This window comes from Aquila chrysaetos (assembly GCF_900496995.4).
Source record: "Aquila chrysaetos chrysaetos chromosome W unlocalized genomic scaffold, bAquChr1.4 W_unloc_4, whole genome shotgun sequence".
Taxonomy (NCBI): domain Eukaryota; kingdom Metazoa; phylum Chordata; class Aves; order Accipitriformes; family Accipitridae; genus Aquila; species Aquila chrysaetos.
Window position 1 is genome coordinate 1,902,706 of NW_024470324.1, and position 19,697 is coordinate 1,922,402.

Here is a 19,697-nt window from a genome sequence, read left to right on the forward strand (position 1 = left end):
GGTATGGAATATCTGTTTGGTTAGTTTAGGTCAGCTGTCCTGGTTATGTCCCCTCCCAAGATCTTGCCCAGCCCCAGCCTGCCGTTGAGGGGGGCGAAAATGTTGGAGAGAGAGCCTTGATGTTGTGCCAGCGCTGCTCAGCAGTAGCCAAAACACTGGTGTGTTATCGACACCTTTGTAGCTACCAATGCAGAGCACAGCACTATGAGGGCTGCTATGGGGAGAATTAACTCCATCTCAGCCAGACCCAATACGGACGGCTTTTAAAAAGCAACCAGCGGTAGTATTACTGCTGGTGAAATGTTCATGCAGAAAAAAATGAATCATGTATCTACCTCAAAAGGTTTTTGAGGAGATTGAAGTAGACGGACGCCTGTAATCTTGAGAGCAGACAACAGACGACACTTTATTGCTAAAACACACACATACTTATAGTCACAAATTCTGCAAAGTCACTGTACACGCGCACAAGCATAAAATATGATTGGTTATATCAACACTGTACACGCGCATAAACATAAGATATAATTGGTTATACTAACTCTGTACACGCGCATAAACATAGGACATAATTGGTTATACCAATTAAAACACGCGAAACTTGTCTCAGTCTAATTGGTCAAGATAAACTGCCGAATTGAGGTTCTTTGTGCCAAGTTCCCTTTATCGTGGAATGTGCACCTGTGTTCTTCTAATTGGCGTCTTTCTTTTTTAGTCTTCTTGTTTATTCTGTTCAAGGTCTTCTAAAGGCCTCTGGAATGCTCTTGCGGCCGATGTTAGCTAAACATGTGTCCACAATTCCCCCTTTTTTGTTTTTTGTTAATCAACACAGCCTTACTTGATCCATCAATTAATTCCTAAACACATTGCAACACACAAGGCACACAAATTAAAATACAAAAACCCACTACGAGATAAATCAGAACTATCTTAACCTATGATTTAAGACTACACCAATCTGTCTTGCTCCGTGAACTCAGCCCAGCAGTCGGTAGGTGCCAGCTTTATGTGGGCGTCCCCACAGAGGCAACGGTGGCCTTGCCGTACACCAACCCGATGCTCTTCGGAAAATCCCGGTATTTATACGTTTGCAGAGGAACAGATTTCAGCACACGTGGCCAGCGGGTGCTAAAATTTGCCTCAGTTGAAACATAGGGAGCCTATGACGCATACGCTCGCTGGCCAGGCGTGCTGCACGAGTCATAGGCATCCTGTCTAATTGGTTCACGGGCTTTGCGATGCGGTTATAATAATTAAACACAGTAAAAGCAACATTATACCTAATAAAATACATAAGAATAAAAGACACACAAAAAGAGGTTTGATTAATAGCTTCAGCCACTGTCACCCAAACATTCTTACTGTCCCACGGCGTTAAACGATGTGGATCAAACACCGGTGTCACTGTCATGCTGCTTACTACAGTCAGTGTGTTCCATATCAATCTCAGCATAAGGTTTCGTCCATTTAGTTGGAATCCACTTTGGCCCATTTTCTGTAATGACACAAGCATAACCTCGACCCCACGTTATTACTTTAAAAGGTCCTTCCCATTGCTGACGCTCAATATTTTTAACCCAGACTTTCCACCCATTATCAGTATTTTGAATCCCACTATTCATTGTTTGAAAATGCCGAACTACAGGGGGAACAACTGATTCTCCACGCAAGGTCAAAAAATTCATCACATATACTGCTTTCATGAGTCTATTTGAAGGAGGTTCCCCTAATTCCCCTGTTTTTTGTTTTTCCAAAAATCTTTTAATACTTTATGAGTACGTTCAATTATAGCTTGACCTGTGGGAGAATGAGGAATGCCGGTAATATGAGTAACTCCCCATTGCTGAAAAAATTCCTGAGTCCGTTGTGCTATAAAACATGGTCCATTATCTGTTTTTATCTGGGCCGGGACACCCATTACTGCAAATGCTTGTCGTAAGTGTGTTTGTAAATGTCGACTTGTTTCACCCGCAAGTGCTGTGGCCCATATCATCAAGGAATATGTATCAACAGAGACATGAACAAAACGCAATTTTCCAAAAGCTGGTACATGAGTCCCATCAGTTTGCCATAATTGCAAGGATTGCAGACCCCTAGGATTTACAGCGCCATCTCCGTGTCCAGATAATTTCTGGCACTCAGCACAGGATTGAATGATGGCTTTGGCATCTGCTATAGAAATTTGAAACTGTTTGGCTAATACTTTCACTGGTTGGTGGAAAAAACTATGAGCTCCACGTGCTTGTAAAAGTTTATTGGGGGGTGGCCCAGTCCATACGGGATTAGCTAGTAAATCAGCTCGTTTATTCCCTTCTGTGATCCATCCAGGCAAACTGGTGTGACTTCGCACATGCATTATATAATAACACTTTGTCCGTTGGTTTAACAGAAATAGCAACATCTTAAATTTTTCAAACAATGTAATGTTATCAATTTCTTTCAAATAAGCCCGTCTCAAGCGTTTTACTACACCTACCACATATAAAGAATCAGCAATAATATTGACCTCAACATCCTGCCACCTTTTAAATACTTCTATTACAGCTTGAAGTTCCACCACTTGAGGGGAGCCTTCACATGTGACAATGTGATTTTTCCATACCTGACCTTCTTTCCAAACTACTACTACTGCCTTTCCTGTTTTTCCACTGCCATCCGTAAATACTGTAGGACCATCAGTAGGTAACTCTGCACACAATTCTTTTTCTTCTAGTTGTATATTTTGTAGCAAGGTAAACATTTTGTGTGCAGGAAGATGAATATCTATCTTTCCTTTGAAATCTGCAAAAGCAATTTGTAAAGTTAGACTATTCTGTAGACACCATTGTAAATATCCTTGAGTCAAAGGAACAACAGTCGTGTGTGGTTCTTGTCCACAAATCTCAATAATCCGATGTCTCCCCTTTATAATTAATTCTGAAATCATTTCAATTCGAGAAAATATGGTTTTTCGGGCCTGATGAGCTAAAAAGATCCATTCTATTATTAACAAGTCTTTGTGACTCCCCTCCCATTGATATATGATCCCGAGGGGTTGTTTTTCTCGGTTTAAAATGCTAAGATTAATGTCAAGATTTTCTTTAATCCTAAAAGCCTGACTCTGGGATATTATATCTGCTATCTGTTGTAATGCTTGTTTACCTTGAGGGGTCAATTGTGGAGGTGCCGTTAAGGTAGTTGTCCTAGTTTCAGCTGGGATAGAGTTAACTGTCTTCCTAGTAGCTGGTACAGGGCTATGTTTTGAGTTCAGTATGTGAAGAATGTTGATAACACTGATGTTTGCAGTTGTTGCTAGTAGTGTTTAGACTAATGTCAAGGATTTTTCAGCTTCTCGTGCCTAGCCAGCGAGAAAGCTGGAGGGGCACAAGAAGTTGGCACAGGACACAGCCAGGGCACCTGACCCAAACTGGCCAACGGGGTATTCCATACCATGTGATGTCCCATCTAGTATAGGAACTGGGAAGTGGGGGCAGGGAATCGCCGCTCGGGGACTAGCTGGGTGCCGGTCAGCGGGTGGTGAGCAATTGCACTGCACATCATTTGTACATTCCAATCCTTTCATTATTGCTGTTGTCATTTTATTGGTGTTATCATTATCATTATTCGTTTCTTCTTTTCTGTTCTATTAAACTGTTCTTATCTCAACCCGTGGGTTTTGCTTTTTTTTCCGATTTTCTCCCCCATCCCACTGGGTGGGGGGGGGAGTGAGTGAGCGGCTGCGTGGTGCTCTAGTTGCTGGCTGGGGTTAAAACACGACAGTCCATTTTGGCGCCCAACATGGGGCTTTGAAGGGTTGAGATAACGACAAACCTGACCAGAGCTCGTTAAAACAAATTTGTTATAAGCATTCATTATATTGGTCTAATAGTCACTGTTCATTATGTTGATTTATGTGTTCTTAGAGTTGTTGCTCTGGTTTTTAAAGTTCTGTTATGTATCACCTCGCTTGCTGTATGTAGTCCCTCTTCTGCTGCTTATCATCCGTGGGAGGTGGATTAAGGTTTTCACTTTGATGTATTGTACAACACTGGTTTATGGTATGATAAAGTCATCAGTTGTGGGATTAATCTGGTATTTGCACTCAGCATTGTCACCTTTATACTGCGGGAGCCACCTGTGGGAAACTATTAATAATTATACCATTTACCTTTCCTCCTTGGAAAACCAGTCTATGAGTGGGATACCTTTCTTCCCCTCTCCTTTCTCCTTCAGTCCAGTTACAATGGTGTTTGGGAATTTTGAAAAATTTGAATACTCTTGGGATGTTGAGACCAGCACGGCCCTAGCCCTACTGCTGGGAATTAGCATGCTCCTGAATGTGGTTCAGCTCTTGTTTAAGGTTAAACAACTATTTAAGAAGATCACCCAGAGATCTGCCCCAAGGCTGGATAATTAGGAGTGGCAGGGTGTGTGGGGTACTATGGGCAAGTACCTAGAAAAGTGGGCACCTCCAATGTTTTGGAAATTCACCCCTGAACAAGTGCAGAATCCAGAAGAACTAGTAAAATATTTGGAAAAGGTATGCTGTCACCCCGGCAGCTCCAGAGAGATACAAATCACTGCAACGTGCTGGGGCCTGGCCCATGCCTATCGAGCCCTGTTCGACACAACTCAGCACCCTCAAGGGGAAGAGAAGGTCTCTGGACCTAACAACAAAACGATGAGCACTGCGTCACCCAAACCCCGGCAATGGGCGCTGCGGCCCCTCCAGCCCCGGCGACGAGCATCGCAGCCACCCAGACCTTGGTGACAGGCACCGCGACCCCTCCAGCCCTGGCAACGAGAACTGTGGCTACCCAAACCTCAGCGACAGGCACTGCAGCCCCTCCAGCCGCGGCAACGGGCACAGCAGCTACCCAAACCTTGGCAACGGGCACTGCGGTCCCTCCAGCCCCAGCGACGAGCACTGCTGCTACCCAAACCTTGGCGACAGACGCTGCGGTTATCCAAAACCCGGCGAGCGATACTGCAACTGAACCAGCGGATCAACCTGCACCAGTATCAGTTGCCCCCGTCCAGAAAAAGAAATATACAAAAAAATCAGCTCGCTTAGCAAAGGATGAAGGTGAACCAGGGTCATCACGGGAACAGGAGGAAGAGGCAGAACCAGAGGTAATAACCCGGTCCCTATCCTTGAGTGAGCTGCGGGATATGCAAAAAGATTTTGGCCGCCGTATAGGTGAGCATATTATCACCTGGCTCCTCCGATGCTGGGACAATGGGGCTAATAGCTTGGAATTAGAAGGTAGGGAAGCCAAGCAGCTGGGATCGCTTGCCAGGGAAGGTGGCATTGACAAGGCAATTGGAAGAGGAACACAAGCCATCAGCCTCTGGAGGCGACTCCTGTCAAGTGTGAAGGAAAGGTACCCCTTTAAGGAAGATGTTATATGTCAATCAAGCAAGTGGACCACCATGGAAAAAGGTATCCAATATCTGAGGGAATTAGCTGTGCTAGAGACCATTCATCATGACCCGGACAACCCACAATTACCCAAAGATCCAGATGAAGTCCCATGCACACAACCCATGTGGCGGAAGTTTGTACGGAGCGCACCATCGTCCTATGCCAACTCACTGGCAATAATGACCTGGAAAGATGAAGAGGCACCGACAGTGGATGAAGTGGCTCGCCAACTCCAGCAGTACAAAGAAAATCTCTCCTCCTCCCTACAAGCCTGCATTTCGGCTGTGGAGAAGCTGTCCAAGGATTTCCAGCAATTCAAAGAGGATACGTCCTATTGCCCACCTGTAAGGACCAATGTCTCAGCTATTAGGAGTGAGCGCTCCTCTGCCCGAGAGAGAGAATATAGAAGGTACACACCGCGAGGTGCCCTGTGGTTTTACCTATGTGATCATGGAGAGGACATGAGGAAATGGGATGGAAAACCTACCTCAGTCCTAAATGCACGGGTACGCGAGCTGCGAGGAAAAACCACCACAAAAGGGGATTCTACTAGGAAAAATGCCGCTCCAGTTTCCAAACAGAGTAGAAGGGCTGATCTTATTTCTGATCCTCTTGAAGGGACTTCTGAGCCAATTTTACGAGAAGTGAATACCGGATACTCTGGCCAGAATGAGAGGGGCCCTGCCTCCAGCCAGGTGGAGGAAAGGGATAACCGGGTCTATTGGACTGTGTGGATTCGATGGCCTGGCACATTAGACCCACAGGAGTATAAGGCTCTAGTAGACACCGGCACACAGTGTACTCTAATGTCATCAAGTTATAAAGGGGCAGAACCCATCTGTATTTCTGGTGTGACAGGGGGATCCCAAGAGTTAACTGTATTGGAAGCTGAAGTAAGCCTGACTGGGAATGAATGGCAGAAACAACCCATTGTGACTGGTCCGGAGGCTCCGTGTATCCTTGGCATAGACTATCTCAGGAGAGGGTATTTTCAGGACCCGAAGGGGTATCGATGGGCCTTTGGTATAGCTGCCTTGGAGACGGAGGGCACTGAACAGCTGTCTACCCTGCCTGGTCTCTCTCAAGACCCTTCGGTTGTGGGGTTGCTGAGGGTTGAAGAACAACAAGTGCCAATTGCTACCACGACGGTGCACCGGCGGCAATATCGCACCAACCGAGACTCTCTGATTCCCATCCACAAGTTGATTCGCCAACCGGAGAGCCAAGGAGTGATCAGCAAAACTCGCTCACCCTTTAACAGTCCCATATGGCCAGTGCGAAAGTCTAATGGGGAGCGGAGACTAACAGTTGACTATCGTGGGCTGAATGAAGTCACGCCACCGCTGAGTGCTGCCGTTCCAGATATGCTAGAACTTCAATACGAACTAGAGTCAAAGGCAGCCAAGTGGTATGCCACAACTGACACTGTTAATGCATTTTTCTCAATCCCTCTGGCAGCAGAGTGTCGTCCACAATTTGCCTTTACTTGGAGGGGCGTCCAGTACACTTGGAATCGATGTGCCCCAGGGGTGGAAACACAGCCCCACCATTTGCCATGGACTAATCCAGACTGCACTGGAAAAAGGTGAAGCTCTGGAACACCTGCAATACATTGATGACATCATTGTATGGGGCAACACGGCAGAAGAAGTTTTTGAGAAAGGGAAGAAAATAATCCAAATCCTTCTGAAAGCCGGTTTTGCCATAAAAGAAAGTAAGGTCAAGGGACCTGCACAGGAGATCCAGTTCTTAGGAATAAAATGGCAAGATGGACGTCGTCAGATCCCAATGGATGTGATCAACAAAATAGCAGCTATGTCTCCACCGACTAATAAAAAGGAAACACAGGCTTTCTTAGGTGTTGTGGGTTTTTGGAGAATGCATATTCCAAATTACAGTCTGATTGTAAGCCCTCTCTATGAAGTGACCCGGAAGAAGAATGATTTTAAATGGGGCCCTGAGCAACAGCAAGCCTTTGAACAAATTAAACGGGAGATTGTCCATGCAGTAGCCCTTGGACCAGTCCGGGCAGGACAAGATGTTATAAATGTGCTCTACACTGCAGCCGGGGAGAATGGCCCTACCTGGAGCCTCTGGCAGAAAGCACCGGGGGAGACCCGAGGTCGACCCCTGGGGTTTTGGAGTCGAGGATATCGAGGATCCGAGGCTCGCTATACTCCAACTGAAAAAGAGATATTGGCAGCATATGAAGGAGTTCGAGCCGCCTCAGAAGTGGTTGGTACTGAAACACAGCTCCTCTTAGCACCCCGACTGCCAGTGCTGGGCTGGATGTTCAAAGGGAGGGTCTCCTCTACACATCATGCAACTGATGCCACGTGGAGTAAGTGGGCCGCACTGATCACACAACGGGCTCGCATAGGAAACCCCAGTCACCCAGGAATTTTAGAAGTGATCACGGACTGGCCAGAAGGCAAAGATTTTGGAATGTTGCCAGAGGAGGAGGTGACACGGGCTGAAGAAGCCCCGCTGTATAATAAACTGCCAGAAAATGAGAGGCAATATGCCCTGTTCACTGACGGGTCCTGTCGCATTGTGGGAAAGCATCGGAGGTGGAAGGCTGCTGTATGGAGTCCTACACGACAAGTTGCAGAAACTGTTGAAGGAGAAGGTGAATCGAGTCAGTCTGCAGAGGTGAAAGCCATCCAGCTAGCGTTAGACATTGCTGAAAGAGAAAAGTGGCCAGTGCTCTATCTCTATGCTGACTCATGGATGGTGGCAAATGCCCTGTGGGGGTGGTTACAGCAATGGAAGCAGAGCAACTGGCAGCGCAGAGGTAAACCCATTTGGGCTGCCGCACTGTGGCAAGATATTGCGTCCCGGCTAGAGAATCTGGTTGTAAAAGTACGTCATGTAGATGCTCACGTACCCAAGAGTCGGGCCACTGAAGAACATCAAAATACCCAACAGGTGGATCAGGCTGCCAAGATTGAAGTGGCTCAGGTGGACCTGGACTGGCAACATAGGGGTGAGCTATTTATGTCTTGGTGGGCCCATGATGCTTCAGGCCATCAGGGAAGAGATGCAACATATAGATGGGCTCGTGACCGAGGGGTGGACTTGACCATGGACACTATTGCACAGGTTATCCATGAATGCGAAACATGTGCTGCAATTAAGCAAGCCAAGCGGTTAAAGCCCCTGTGGTATGGAGGGCGATGGCTGAAATATAAATATGGGGAAGCCTGGCAGATTGACTATATCACACTCCCACAAACTCGCCAAGGCAAGCGCTATGTGCTCACAATGGTGGAAGCAACCACCGGATGGCTGGAAACATATTCTGTACCCCATGCCACCGCCCGGAACGCTATCCTGGGCCTTGAAAAGCAGGTCTTGTGGCGACATGGCACCCCAGAGAGAATTGAGTCAGACAACGGGACTCATTTCCGAAACAACCTCATAGACACCTGGGCCAAAGAGCGTGGCATTGAGTGGGTGTATCACATCCCCTATCATGCACCAGCCTCTGGGAGAATTGAGCGGTACAATGGACTGTTAAAGACTACATTGAGAGCAATGGGGGGTGGAACTTTCAAACATTGGGATACACATTTAGCAAAAGCCACCCGGTTAGTCAACACCAGAGGATCTGCCAATCGGGGTGGCCCTGCCCAGTCAGAATTTTTACGTACTGTAGAAGGGGATAAAGTCCTGTAGTGCACATAAAAAAATATGTTGGGGAAGACAGTCTGGGTTACTCCTGCCTCAGGCAAAGGTAAACCCATTCGTGGGATTGCTTTTGCTCAAGGGCCTGGGTGCACTTGGTGGGTGATGCGAAAAGATGGGGAAGTCCGATGCGTGCCTCAAGGGGATTTAATTTTAGGTGAGAATAGCCCGAATTAACCTGTATGATATTAGTTGCTATATAACCCTGCTACTGTATGTTATCATTACTGTAATTGTTATATGCTATATCCATAGTACTATAGTAAGAATCACTTAGATCAAGCAAGAAAGAACTGTGATAAAACTGAGCAAAGCGCAGTAGTGATGGAACCAGAACTGACTCCGGCATGCAACAATCCAACGGTGCACACCATCCTCCTGCTGCGACCAATGTCACCTGCTCGTCACACCGCACTGAAGCCCAATTCTGCTCTACCGACTGAGAGGACTTTGCACCATCCCTCCTGCCCAGAAAGGCTGGTATGACAGATGGAGCCCAGAGTCGGGAACTAAATGAACTCAACAAACATTTAATGAACATAACCCATAAACTAAAGGAATGATATCTCTGTGTGTGTATACATATATATATATATATATATATATCATTGTTCATATGTCTCAAAGGGATGGAAAAGGTGATGATGATTGACCAGGATGTAACTAAAGGTATGGGAACTGAGCATGACGTCAATGGTATAGAATAAGGGGTGGATACTGTCCTGGTTTCAGCTGGGATAGAGTTAACTGTCTTCCTAGTAGCTGGTACAGTGCTATGTTTTGAGTTCAGTATGAGAAGAATGTTGATAACACTGATGTTTGCAGTTGTTGCTAGTAGTGTTTAGACTAATGTCAAGGATTTTTCAGCTTCTCGTGCCCAGCCAGCGAGAAAGCTGGAGGGGCACAAGAAGTTGGCACAGGACACAGCCAGGGCACCTGACCCAAACTGGCCAACGGGGTATTCCGTACCATGGGACGTCCCATCTAGTATAGGAACTGGGGAGTGGGGGCGGGGAATCGCTGCTCGGGGACTAGCAGGGTGTCGGTCGGCGGGTGGTGAGCAATTGCACTGCGCATCATTTGTACATTCCAATCCTTTTATTATTGCTGTTGTCATTTTATTGGTGTTATCATTATCATTATTAGTTTCTTCTTCTCTGTTCTATTAAACTGTTCTTATCTCAACCCGTGGGTTTTACTTCTTTTTCCCGATTTTCTCCCCCATCCCACTGGGTGGGGGGGGGGGAGCGAGTGAGCGGCTGCGTGGTGCTTAGTTGCTGGCTGGGGTTAAACCATGACACATGCCACAGAAACACCTGATTTAAAAAAAAAAAAAAACATCTCAAGGGAGAGCAAGGTTTCACACAGTAATTAAGCAGGTACTACATGGCTGTTAAGGGGCCACCTCTCCCAATTTAGTGAACTGAGTGAGGGACAGCCCAGCATCAGACCCAGTACAAGGAAAGCAGATGGAGTGAATGGTCAGGCAGGGGAAGCAGGACCACTCCTTTGGCAGCAGCTATCCATTAAATTAAATTGGAAGCCTTTCTCACTATAAATATTGATAGTTCTGCTTATCCTCCATAAACACAGGCTCAACAGACAGATTTTGTCTTGTTTTGTAAGCCAGCCCAATTTACTCACCTCTGCCATGTAGAACTGGAGAAAAAAATTGAATAATGCAGATTAACACCATATTCCAAAATATGTAAAACCAAAGTTATTAGGAACAGAACTATGGCACACTGATAAATGCATACCTGACAATTAGATATATTTCCCTGTAACAAAATGTTATTTATATGTTCAGCAACTGTAAATAACTCTCCCTCAGTATCCAATTAAAAACATTGAATTCTGTAGTTGTCAAAAATAAATAAGATACAACAGTTGAGAACCTGCAAACATGTCCTAAACAGCATTTTCTGTCTAAGTTTTCAGCTATACAGCCACTCCCAAAACTATTCAGTCCTTAAAATGTACTAATTAATAATTATTTTTAAATTATTTTTAATTACAATCATTGAAATCTTTCTCCCTCTAGTGGTTGATGTTTATTACCTTCCTCTACTGACTTCACACAGGATTTTCACTGTGGGATGTACAGTGTAAAAATAAGTTGAATAAATCACTGAAAATAAGTGTTTCATGGGTGTACAATATATAGCTGCCAAATTTCTGAGTTTACTTAGAACTGTTTATAAATAAACACAAACATTATTGCTCTAACTAGTTCTAAAGTAACTTGCAAAATTCAAATTAACCTCCCACTGCTCTGGTATATTATAGCTCATTTAATATAAATACATTTAGGAAAAGCAATGGTCACAGCATCTCTTCCCATTTCTGAAAGGTTCTAAATAGATGCACAATATTAATTGGAAGTTAGATATATTGTGTAGCCATCTGCATCAGGCATCTAAGTTTGCATCAGGCAACACTATTTTTAAACTAACTTTTTGCTATCTGTAGTGGAGTTAGCCAATCATGCTAACAACTATGCTACCTATTTTCTTTGGTCCCAGAGATTAGCTTCTCCTTCTGAGCTAATTTAGCAAACAGGCAGACTAATGAGAAAGTATAAAAGAGCTATTTCTAATATTTATCACTGAATTTACATTTATCTTGGCAAGTAGAGAAAGCATTATTACAGTTCAGAAGTGCTACTTTATGTGGTAAGCAAGTCCAGCAAGGGAGAGAAAACGTCTGATAAAAATTTCATCATTTTCCAGGTACCATGGTGCTTGGACCTTGACTTCATTATCACAAATGCCAGAGAGGGGAAAAAAACTACCTGTATTACTTATCTAGTATTAATCTGTCCTGCTTTGTTTTTCTTCAAGTGCCTTTTTGCCAGCACTTAGCAGCATCCTAAGAGGGTCACTCCATTTTTTCAAATCAATAATTAACCATTTTTGTGGTTGCAGTACCACTGGTATAAACGTGAAGGTAGATGTGTTGTCCAACTGATATGTAAAGAGCAGTAATGAAGTTTTCCATGTTTTGGGGCATTCATGTAAAGCAATTATACACTTAAGAGACTTATTTCATTGCACTGGCTCAGACCACTTTACATACATCCCGTCCTCACACATCCAGCCATATTTTACCATGCATCTTTTAAAATCAACAGCCATAGCCTATATGGCAAATGGCATTATCTTTAAGGCTAAAGGTGAAATTCCTAAATAATTTCTTTAGAAAATGTGGATGCAATCATTCTTCTAAACCAGTATGTACTTAGCTATTATGATACATTCTGTATCACAGCTGCAGCCAACTAAGCCATATTTTGTGAGAAAAAAATCTTAATTGTAGAAAACCTTTTTTTTTTTAAACAGAAGGCTTTAAAAAAAAAACCTGTAAACTTAAAATTGTGTTCTTTAAACTTTAAAACCAAATAATTCTGGTAGACTGTATAAACATTACATATAGCATATAATCTATCTATACCTTTTTAAGATGAAAATATTCATATCAGACTTTTTTTACTAGAGAAAACATATTGTTTAAAATAGAGTTTCAAAGACATCTGTAAAAAACCAACTGCTCAGCATTTGTAAGTTTGGGGGGTGGGTGTGTTTTAATAACTTGTTAACATATGGAAAAGAAAATCCCAAACCCACTACCTTCAGAGGGAAGGGCAGTTAAGTGGAACATTTTGTTATGCCACCACAGCATTCTGGTTTGGAGAATCCCAAACAACACAATCCTACAAGAGGAATATTGTTCGTTATAAAGAGCCATTTCCTTATGTTCAGCTCTGCCCCTGGCCACCCCATTTCCATAACTCACCAGTCAGAGTAACAGACTTAAGGGAGTCTCTGTGCAAAAGTCAAATGAACAAGGGAAAGAAATCAAGCACAATTCTTGTTTGATAGCATTCAACTCTGATAGGTTTCAGAAAGCTGTTGTTATGATTTGTAACTTTTCTCATTTTTAAAACACCTTTGGGGGGGAGGTTTAATGGAGGTCAGCACAGTGAAGCATTCAAGCTTGTCAATCAAAGTCTAAATAGATCGATTCTGGTGATACTGAATTTAAAAGCAGTTATTCAGTATAAATGCTGTCTTCAGTGAGACAGAAAACTTCATCAGCTGTAATACCTACACACTGAATGTCCTAAACTAATCACCCGATCAGCACAAGACTGATGGCTACAGATCCATTACAGGTCTCTGTCAAAGCAAGGAAATTAAATGCTACTCCCCAGCATTGGCAAGTATTGTGTTCATTTCAGGTATTTTAAACACACAATTTATTTTCAAATCCTGATTTAAATCATAGTGAATAAAAATCAGGTGCTAAGAATTCAGAGCTTTGCAGTATATATACACACAAGTAGCTGCATTTCTTGAGCTTTTCCCTGCACTCATCTGGTTTCATGATTCAGCTGATCTGCATGATGAATCTGCTGTCAGCAGAATGGTGTGAAATAGAGCACCCCATGCAGTGCAGCTGGCAAATTGGAACTTGGGGACACAGGAAGTTAAAAGGGGAATCATTATGCTTAAAGAACATTATGTGGACTGCCCATTAACATTAGCCTTGGTATTTCAAGCAATGAGCACACAGCACTGCAAGTTGATAACATCCTTAAATCTCTTTATACTTAACCCTTAATGCCTTCCTACTCAAAAGACTAAATAATAAAAAATAATAGTTTTATTCCAGCACATGCCCCACAATTTAAATCTGAATTTCTAAATAACCCTAATTGTACTCAAATAAGAAAAACTCAGACCTTCCCAACTCCCTGAAAGTGCCCAGTTGAAATGACTGCTGGCATACCTTGACAGCTCATATTCTTAAGTTTGTGCTGTTTTCTGAACAGTTAACTACCCTGTCCCTCAGATGGTGCTGCAGCTGAATAATCCAAACTGTACATGCAAATGATATGGCTGCCAGAGAGAGCATCACTGGAAGTAGTAGAATTAACTACAAAGAAAGAGGATAATTTTTCAGAAACAAAATGGAAACCAAGCATCTAGAAATACAAGAGAGATAAAGATGATTTTAGTTAGTTATGCTTGTCAAGACGTGAGAGAAAACCCTCAAAATAAAGGACAAAATAGTAAAAATGATCTCATGGCTAAGGTGCCTCAGGGTCTAAGACCTGGTGTTATTTAATCTCTCTTTGTGCTTCAGTTCTCCATCTGTAACACAAAGATAATAATGCTCTCCTACTTCTTGGGAGTGCAGCGAAGATAATTCCAGAAACATTTGTATTAAATGCTCAGATACTAAAAAAGGAAGAAAGAAAAGGAGTAGACAATAGCAGGGAGATCTTCTTCAGGCTGACTGCTGTATGGATTCAGAGGTACTGAATCATTTCTACAATCCCTTCCTTCCTACATGCAAAACCTGCACAAACAGAAGTTGAGCAGGACTCAGATGAGTTAAGAAACAGACTTAAATCTCTCTCTCAAGCATATCAGGGAGAATGACATGACAAGTCACCCTAAAGACAGGCAAACACATTTCATTTTAGCTTTGTAGGACCAAGAGTGCATGTCAACGTGCTGTAACTGTGGTGGGTTGACCCTGGCTGAATGCCAGGTGCCCACCAAAGCTGCTCTATCACTCCCCCTCTCATCTGGACAGGGGAGAGAAAATATAACAAAGGGCTTGTGGGTCGAGATAAGGACAGGAGAGATATCACTCATCACTTACCGTCACGGGCAAAACAGACTCAACTTGGGGAAAATTAATATAATTTATTGCCAATCAAATCAGAGTAGGGTAATGAGAAATAAAACCAAATCTTAAAACACCTTCCCCTCACCCCTCCTTTCTTCCCAGGCTTAACTTTACTCCCGATTTTCTCTCCCTCCTCCCCTCAAGCGGCACAGGGGGGTGGGGAATGGGGGTTGCAGTCAGTTTATCACATGTTGTCTCTGCTGCTCCTTCCTTCTCAGGGGGAGGACTCCTCACACTCTTCCCCTGCTCCAGCGTGGGGTTCCTCCCACGGGAGACAGTCCTCCATGAACTTCTCCAACGTGGGTCCTTCCAATGGGCTATGGTTCCTCACGACCTGCTCCAGCGTGGGTCCCTTCCACGGGGTGCAGTCCTTCAGGAACAGACTGCTCCAGTGTGGGTCCCCCGCGGGGTCACAAGTCCTGCCAGAAAACCTGCTCCAGTGTGGGCTCCTCTGTCTCCACGGGTTCACAGGTCCTGCCAGGAGCCTGCTCCAGCGCAGGCTTCCCACAGGGTCACAGCCTCCTTTGGGCATCCACCTGCTCCACCGTGGACCTCCATGGGCTGCAGGGGGACAGCCTGCTTCACCATGGTCTTTACCACAGGCTGCAGGGGAAATCTCTGCTCCGGCACCTGGAGCACCTCCTCCCCCTCCTTCTTCACTGACCTTGGTGTCTGCAGGGTTGTTTCTCTCACATATTCTCACTCCTCTCTTCTGGATGCTGTTGTGCAGCAACTTTTTCCCCTTCTTAAATATGTTATCACAGAGGTGCTACCACCGTCACTGATTGGCTCAGCTTTGGTCAGCGGCGGGTCTGTCTAGGGACCAGCTGGTATTGGGTCTATTGGACATAGGGGAAGCTTCTAGCAGCTTCTCACAGAAGCCACCCCTGTAGCTCCCCGGCTACCAAAACCTTGTCACACAAACCCAATACACTGACACCAGATTTAATCATTAGCCAGTATGATACAACAGCTGTCACCTTGACTGTTACTGAGGTCTGAACAGGTAGCTTTCGGAGCTCCAGTGTCAGCAGTGCCAAAGGAGGTGCCCTCATGTTGACAGAGTGCCAGCCCTAGTACACAGTGCCACTGCCTCCTGTGATGTTGAAAACTGCCCCCTTGCTCCCTCCCCACTCTACTCCTAAGGAAGGCTTATTTTTACTCACAGTGGAGATTCAACTCAGGGTGCAGCCATGCTATCGCTAGAGCTAACAAAGCAGCGGGTAGGAGCATGGTTGTGGGGACAGGATCAAGAACAAGACTGATACCATTTTTGATCAACGGTTAGGCTGTGCAAGTCCCCAGGGGCAGTTTTGCCATAAGCAACTGCCACCCTGCAGCTGCCCCCCACCAATCCCACAGCTACTCCAAATGCCCCAGCCCAGCTATCTCGCACCACACAGCAAAACAAGTGAAGACTGACCATACCACTTTCCTCCCTGTTGAAACACAGGAATATTGGTAAATTTAAAAATCATACTATTACTTTCTGTAATTTAAAAGCCAAACAGCAAACTAAATTCCTACTGTCCATTATATTTTCACATGGGTGCCTACACTCACATGCACATACAGCATCATAGAAAGCTAGAAAACACTTAAAAGCTCTTTAAACATGCTCGCTTTCAGAACAATAAAAATTATTAGAAACTTTCCTGCTTATTTTTCTACAAGATCCATCCATTTCATTGAGGGTTTCATGAAACAAAGCAATACAGTTGTCAGAAAGTGGTTATTTTAAGCTTTCTGTCTTTATCTGATTCAGGAAAGCAGGAATGTCAGGGGAAAAAAGAAATGCAGCCAGAGAAAGTTGCTCCATGGCTGGTATTACGGTCAGAATTTGGGGTTTTTTTGATAACAGGATGGTCCACATGGCACCAGGCCTGCTGGTGTCGGATTGGATTCATCTTTCTCAAAGGGGGAAGAGCATCTTTGCTCACAAGCTAGCAGGGCTGATTGACAGAGCTTTAAACTAGACTTGGAGGGGGAAGGCGATAACATCAGGCTTGCCCGTGACAAGCCATGGGATGACACGCCAAGGTTTGAGGGACGGGGTGCTAGCAAGGAACCTCAGCCTGTTGCTCTGAGACTTGCTGGGTACACTGGAGCACACTTGAAGTCTCACAGAGAGGAGTCAGGGGCTCCTGAGGTAATGGGAGCCAACAGGGAAACACCAGCGAAATACCTCAAAGGAATTAAGGTGTGTTCCTCTAAAAAGGTGACACGGCCAACAGCCCAGCTGAAGTGCCTCTACACCAATGCACGCACCATGGGCAACAAACAGGAGGAGTTGGAAGCCACTGTGCTGCTAGAAAGCTATGACCTAGTTGCCATTACTGAAACTTGGTGGGATGAATCCCATGACTGGAGCACTGCTGTCAATGGCTACAAGCTGTTCAGAAGGGACAGGCAAGAAAGCAGGGGTGGAGGGGTTGCCCTCTGTGTCAAGAAATGGATAGATCGTGAAGAGCTGTCTGAAGAATAGCCATGAGCAGGTTGAAAGCTTATGGGTAAGAATTAGAGACGGAGCCAACAAAGGGAACCTTGTGGTTAGTGTTTACTACAGGCTGCCCGATCAAGGGGAGCCTATTGACGAAGCCTTCTTACTCCAGCTACAGGAGGCATCGTGCCTTTGACACAGTCCCCCACAACATCCTTCTCTCTAAATTGGAGAGATGGATTTGATGGATGGACTATTCAGTGGATAAGGAATTGGCTGGAAGGTTGCATCCAGAGAGTAGTGGTCAATGGCTCAATGTCCAGATGGAGATCAGTGATGAGTGGTGTCCCTCAGGGGTCCATATTGGGACTGATACTGTTTAATATCTTCCTCAACAACATAGACAGTGGGATCGAGTGCACCCTCAGCAAGTTTGCAGATGACACCAAGCTGAGTGGTGTGGTTGACACACCTGAGGGACAGGATGCCATCCAGAGGGACCTGGACAAGCTCAAGAAGTGGGCCCATGTGAACCTCATGAGTTTTAACGAGGCCAAGTGCAAGGTCCTGCACATGGGTTGGGGCAACCCCTGGTATCAATGCAGGCTGGGGGATGAAGGGATTTAGAGCAGCCCTGTGGACAAGGACTTGGGGGTACTGGTGGATGAAAAGCTGGACATGAATCGGCAATGTGCGCTCACAGCCCAGAAAGCCAACTGTATCCTGGGCTGCATCAAAAGAAGCGTGGCCAGCAGGTCAGGATTGTACGATCACTGTATTTCACTTTTGAGGTTTCCTTTGGGTCCTTTTCCTTATCACAGGTCACCTATTACATAGACTTTTTTGGTTTTTAATAGATATATCTGTATGTAAGTATACATATATACATGCACACAGAAACTGTCAATCAAATTCCAGTTTTGTTCACCTACATGACACTGGCCTCAGAGCTTTTTTTTTTTTTTTAAAAAAAGTATGGTTAGCATGACTTCATAATTCCACTCCACTTAATTTCTCATTCCCACTTTTTCCCTGAGGTTAACTGATAATCCGTATTTGTCAGTGATAAAAACTTTTAAGTATCAGTTTGCTTTTAACTTTAAAGTATACTGAAGCAGAATAACATATCCAAGCAACTTCTGCCATGCTATATTCAAGAGATGGCACCAAATAGGCACAAACACACCTTATTATGTAATTTAACAAGGTGATAGTTCTCTAAGATGCCTTCATCCTCACAGTATCAAGTGAAACCTTTGATCAAAACTAAAAGGTTTTTTTTTTTTTAATCCATGAGGCAGTGATAACTGATTAGTAACTCATTTTAAAAAATACTTTTCCTATGGAGCAGAATCTCAATAACTCACACCTATGAGAGGCCTGGCTTGTAATTTAATTTTCTGCATTAATAAGAAAATAAAGAAGGCAAAAAATGTTTTTCTGTATCAGAAACATCCTTCAATTATTATTATGATAATTTTACCATAATAGCAAGTATTACATAGTATTTTTTTGATCAAGTAATGATTTTCTGATCTCATAAGAACTACCACCTTTCTGACAAGTAGAAAAAAAAATATTCATTTGTATGAACTGGGTAGTAGTAGGAGAAAGAAGAGAACGAGAAGGATGTTGTATGTGGCTGCTTAGGGCTCATCTAAAACATTACTGTATTAGAAATAAAGCTTAAAATCCTCCTAGTCCTGAAGAAGAAACAGTGCTACTGACCTACTATACATGACTTTTTGTTCTTCTAAATGGATGTGCATCTTGGACACTCAACTCTTCTGGCATCTGACATCATTGAGCATAATACTGCCTCTCAGGTAAGCAAAAAATAACAATGGGTTTCACGAATCACCCTCACTTCTGAACTCACCTTAAACTTTGGACATGATAGAACACGATTTGAGGTACAATCACAAGAAGCAAACTTATAAAATTTCAATAGCAGATACATTCCTGATCAAAAAAATTCAGAGCAATGCAGAATTATGTATTAATATCTTGAATCTCCATACTAGGTCTCAAAATATGGATTACCCTATATTTTTTCCATAAAATATTTAACTTGAGAACAACAGCTGGTCAAGTAAAACATTTTTTGGATTGCACAGACATACTTGATTTTCTTCAGTTTTCCCCTTGCAATATGTTTTGATTGTCAGGTTTTGGATGCAGAAGAAAACATCAGTGATGGAAGTTTACTCGCTTACCTCCAAAAATGAAAAGCGAACAGAGGACTGCATGGACTGCAGGGGCTTGTTGGGGTTGGGCTCAGGCTCCTTGGGGTGAGACTGCAAGTTAAAATAATGTCCTCTTTAGTGAACAGAAGGTTTAGCAAGAGTCACATGTTTTAGTGTAGGAGTTACGAAAGGAGTTTCAGTTAGAACTGAAACATTACCATCCTCCTGAATGAAGTGATTTACAGTAGCCACACAGTTTTTGACTTAAGATGAAATTGAT

At 43.9% G+C, this 19,697-nt stretch overlaps 1 long non-coding RNA gene across 1 annotated transcript; it reads left to right on the forward strand.

The window, feature by feature from the left end:
* Window positions 1–1,342: 1,342 nt before the first annotated feature.
* Window positions 1,343–17,305, forward strand: LOC121233056. Its single transcript, XR_005931846.1, has 3 exons — window positions 1,343–1,461; window positions 7,116–7,118; window positions 17,295–17,305. It is a non-coding gene; the product is annotated as an uncharacterized LOC121233056 (long non-coding RNA).
* Window positions 17,306–19,697: the final 2,392 nt, after the last annotated feature.